Genomic DNA, 5,529 nt, shown 5'->3' with positions numbered 1-5,529 from the left:
TTCCAATCCACACAGGATATTTTCCCATTTTGTTGTGTCTTTTTCAATCTCTTTTAATAATGCTTTGTGCTTTTCAGTATATTGGTCTTTCACATTCTTTGTTAAGTTTATTCCTAGGTATTTTATTCTTTTGGTTGCAATTGCAAAAAGAATTGTTTTTTCATTTCGTTTTCTGAAGTTCTGTTGTTAGTATACAGGAAGGCAATGAATTTTTTTTTTAGAAATATGTATTTATTGATTTCAGAGAGGAAGGGGGGGCGGACATCAGTGATGAGAGAGCAGTCATTGATCGGTTGCCTCCTACAGGCCTCCAACTAGGGAACAAACCCACAACCTAGGCATGTGCCCCAACCAGGAATTGAACTGTGATCTCCTGGATCCTAGGTCAATGCTCAACTGCTGAGCCACGCCCGGCTGGGTGGCAATGGATTTTTGTACATTGATTTTGTATCCTGCAACTTTACTATATTTATTTAGTGTTTCTAAGTTTTTTGGTGTAGTCTTTAGGGTTCTCTAAATACAGAATCATGTCATCTGCAAAAAGTAACACTCTTACTTCTTCCTTAACTACTTGGATGCCTTTTATTTCTTTCTCTTGCCTTATGGCTCTGGCTAGGACTTCCAGAACTATGTTGACTAAGAGTGGTGAGAGTAGACATCCTTGTCTTGTTCCTGATCTTAGAGGGAAAGCTTTCAGGTTTTCACCATTGAATATAATATTGGCTGAGGGTTTGTCCTATATGGCCTTTATTATGTTAAGACCCTTTCCTTCTATTCCTATTTTATTGAATGTTTTAATCATAAATGGATGTTGTATCTTATCAAATGCTTTATCTGCATCCATTGATAAGATATGATTTCTATCCTTTCTTTGTTGATGTGTGTGCTACATTGGTTGATTTTCATATGTTGAACCATCCTTATGCCCCTGGAATGAACCCCCCTGATCATGATGTATGATTTTTGATGTAATGCTGCATTTGACTTGCTAGTATTTTGTTTAGGATTTTTGCATCTGTATTTCTCAGAGATACTGGTCTGTAGTTTTCTTTTTCGTATGTGTGTTATTCTTGCCAGGTTTTGGTATCAGGGTCATATTGGCCTCATAAAATGTGTTAGGAAGTATTGCTTCTTCAATTTTCTGGAAGAGTTTGAGGAGGATAGATTTTAAATCTTCTCTGAATGTTTGGTAGAATTCACTGGTGAAGCCATCTGGTCCTGGACTTTTGTTTTTTAGTAGGTTTTTGATGGTTGTTTCCATTTCCTCACTGCTGATCAGTCTATTTAGATCCAACACAGCATTTTGGCTTCAAAGCAGTACTTCTTTTAAATAGTTAACCATAGGTTTTCATCTAAAAATCAAAACAAAATTACCATACACTCTTTGGTTTTAGAAAATTTAAATGATACGCGATGGCTCTTTTTCCTGTTTTGGAGCTTTTTTGAGTGATTGTGTGAAAAAAATAAAATATAATCATTTATCATTATCCTGTAGTTCCCTGGGTCTCTCTCAGAATGTCTGAGGAGAGTGCTAAGATCAAATTAGACTCTCTAAACACTAACTGGTAAAATAAAGTATACACTGGCTCCAATATCATATTTTATACACTTTTTTCCCTCGCTGCTAATAATTTCCTCTAGAGTATAGATTTGTGATCAAGCAAAAATGCATGTTCTCCAGAGGTGTGTCCACAACGGCAGACAAATCTGTGCGAGGTTTCCTGAGGCAGTTATTTACCCTTTCCTTCATTCATCCACAAGTCCCTCCAGATCCCTACTCCCTACAGACACCCAAAGGCACAAATGTTTGTGATTAAAGTGTGAGAGGCCAAAGTTCACCCAAGGGTAGGTATAATTACACTTGTAAAGACACCTTGCGAGTTGGGTAAAAGATACTAAGTACATACTGAGAGCATAATGAGAACCAGTTTGTCACTTAGTGATTGCATATTCCAAATCAACAATTATCAGACAGCTATTTGGTTTTTAACATGGGATATTGATATTAGTGGAACAGAAATTATGTCTATTGACTTCTTTGATTCAAAGAAAGGTTTATGTATAGTGGTTGAACTTCTTTCCCAAGAAAAATAATTCCCTTTTTTTTTTTTTTGAGATATGATGTCATATATTTCCCCAAGATTTATGCAGGTGCACCATTTCCATTTGGCATTTGTATAAGTTCCATTAATTAGATGGTTTATTTCAATTCCATTGTATGACTGTCTTGTAACACCATTTATATTTGTCTTAAGAAAGGGCCCCAAAAAGCCAAGCCTAGACAGGATATCCTGAATTGTACCAGCACAATTTAATACAGAAACATCACAATTAAAACATTTACACATAGAATTGCAAACTTACTTATTTTAAGCATAATTTATATATTTTGACAGACAAAAATATACGTTTAGCAACATTTCATGTACCTGTCTGTTCAGTAGCAAACTTACAATAAATTATACAATATATCAGAGTAAATTTTCTTGAAGGCTAAAAAGATACAATGCTAGTTATTTCCAAATAAAAAAGCTAATAGCCATTATATTAGATTCACTTATTTTAAGCTTACATTCATTTGATATTCACATAAAACTCATTACTTACAAGTGTAGCAATAAAGTTGGATTTTGACAGAGTATTTGAAAGCTTGTTGTTGACTCTATTTGTGTTGAATGTGCAAGTTTGATGTTTTGAAAAACATGTGTGAAGAAACACTAAAATTACCCAAAAAACACATTATAATACTGTAAAAGTATGAAAATAAAATGTTTTGTTCTAATGCTTTATTACACAGGTATTGCCTCCAAAGGTTAATATGGCCAGTGTCTAAAATGGTGCTGCTGCTTTATTCCCATTGAGAATGGGCTTTGGAAAAATAAGTCCACTGAGCAAAGCTGGAAGGATGCGGAGCTGTCTGCATGACCCGAGATGTCCCAACAGCGCCAGTGACGAGCATAAAGCGGCGTCTTCCGCATGTCGCAGCTTTGTCCTTCCGTGGGAACGGGGGGAACGTGTGTGTGAAGGTGCCTAAGTAAAGACCCTGCAATCGCTGTGTCCTTCCTTCTACTTTCGTTCTTTTAGAAAATCATCTCGCTAATATTTAGCTCATTTATTAGTGGATTTTCTACTAATTTAGTTTTTTTTTAATACATCTGGTTTGAGAATAGGTAGAAAATAACAGGTTTAATAAAAATAGAACATTATCTGGTAGCTAAAATTAGTTATCTCATTTTTAATATTCTGGATAAGGTAAACTATTTCCCCTTCATCTTCCTATTATTACAAAATGAATGAAAGGAAAGAAAGTTTCACTATTAATATTCTTCTCACTGGATTTCACATGGCTATTGTTTGGACAATTGTAAAATATAAGGTCTGTGAAGAGAGTAAACTCCCTGTGGTGCCCTGCTACGATGCGGACTCTGTCGTAACGGTTTTCTGTGCGTGCACAAGCCTAAGCCGGTTGAAACAGAAACCAATGGTGGTGGAAGGGAGCAAATGTGATTCGAGGGGTCGCTAGAAAGCAGGGCACACGCGGAAGCCCCGTCAATCAACCACTTTCGCGTGACAAGTGACTTCATCTCTGTGGTTTTCCTTAGTGTGTCCTGCCCCTGGCCCTTTCTAGATCCCTGCCTGGGGATCCTGGGACCCCGCCCTTACGCTTCCAAAACTGTGCTCCAGGGGCCCGGGCACGGAGCAGGTTCTGAGGAGGCAGGTGAGCAGGAGCGCCCTTCACTTAGGCCTGGGCCATGATCAGCAAAGATTCCGAATGCGACGTCCTAGGCACCGTCAAGCTTTGGTGAAGCATTAAAAATGTGGGATGTTACAACAGGTAAAATTATTTAACTTCATATTTTAAAATCACCCTGTAAATTTAATTCATGTTTAATAACGGAGAGATATGTTATCTGATGCTGTTTGGACAAGTACAATTAATAAAAGGAAGTCCAGCTTCTCGATCGCAACTTTTATACATAATGGCAAACGCTGAATTAACTTCACCTTGTCTATGAATCACCAAAAAGAAATACTTTTAGAAAAAGTACTTTCACTTGAGTAATTCTGGCTGCCTTTCTTTATTGGATCAAGTGGTCAGATAATTTTTCAGCTCATCAGGTTACTCTGCTTTTTCACAGCTCTGTTCTTCTGTTGTGTGACTGGTGGGAAAGCATTTAAAGTTCTAAAATGGATACAAACCATTATATCTAGACACACATTTTTTTTAAGTCTAGAAAAGGAACAAAATAATATTTAATGACCTATCATGGGTTTTATGTAGACACCAAATGTTAAAAGCAGTGGCTTGGTCCCTTTAGGGCTTATTTGTACTTCATGCTTTCTTCTGCCTTTTAAAATTCACGGTATACTTTTGTAGTGGTGACCTGTCCACTACAAAGCGCTGCCAGCCTGTATGAAGTGCCACAGAGTAGCTTTTTTTAGATATTTGCTTTTTATTGAATTTATGGGGGTCCCGTTGGTTAATAAAGCTATCTAGGTTTCCAGTGTGCAGCTCTATAACGCATCACCTGTATGTCCTACTGTGTGTTCGCCACTCAAAGTCTAGTTCCTTCTGTCACCATTATCACCCCTTCACCCTGTTTTACCTGCCCCTACACCCCTTTCCTTGGGGCAATCACCCTACTGAAGTCTGTGCCTCGAGCTCCTTTGGGTCCCTCCGCTTAATCCCCTGCCTCCTGCACCCAGCCCCACCCTCCAGCAGCGTCACCCCTTAGCGATGCGCTGTCCTCGTTAATAAAGGGGATTGAACGCAGATTGGTGCCACAGGACAGTCAGAGGGAGGAAAAGTACAGCACAGGGAACGCAGCCCATGATGTTGGAGTAACTGCGCGGTGCCAGGCGGGGACTGGAAACCCGGGGGGAGTCACCCCGTAAAGTGTAGGACTGTCTAACCTCCATGCTGTGCACCCGAAAATCATACCAAGTAATGTTGGCTATAAACTGGAACCGAAAAATTTAAATTAAAATAAATAAATGACTCTCTAAAATGGAGCGCGTTTTATTCCTCTGGTTTACCGCCCTCGGGACGTGCAGGGCGCCTCTCCTGAACCTCACCGGTTACCTCACCTTCAGGGGCCCCCTTCCCCTCCGATACTGATTTACGCGGTCGGCCAAGACCTTACTCCTTCGATCATGAGTCGGAACTTCACAAATTCCTCAGAAGATAAAAATCTCCTGTTTCCCTGCTGCTTCTTAATGCCCAGTTGGATTCGCGGCTCCGAGGCTGCCCAAGAACCACGCCGTCCAGGCGCCAGGGGCCGCCCGGAGAAGCCCCGCGCGGCGCTGGGAGGCGGGGTGCGTTTCCCACGCCCCTGCCCTGGCACCAACGGCCGCGCGGTGTCCGGGCGCACGCTGCGCCCCGGCTGGGACGGCGCCCCGGTCGGCCAGGGCGCGCGGGGAGGGCGCGCGGGGGCAGCGCCTGGGGCGCTCGTGCATCCTTCCCGCAGCTTCTGCGCGGTGACCGACGCACTCGCCGGGCCTCAGCCGCAAGGTCTGGGTCAACCCCGT

Source organism: Miniopterus schreibersii (assembly GCF_964146895.1).
Source record: "Miniopterus schreibersii genome assembly, chromosome: 8".
In the NCBI taxonomy this organism is placed as follows: domain Eukaryota; kingdom Metazoa; phylum Chordata; class Mammalia; order Chiroptera; family Miniopteridae; genus Miniopterus; species Miniopterus schreibersii.
This window is presented reverse-complemented; position numbering follows the sequence as displayed.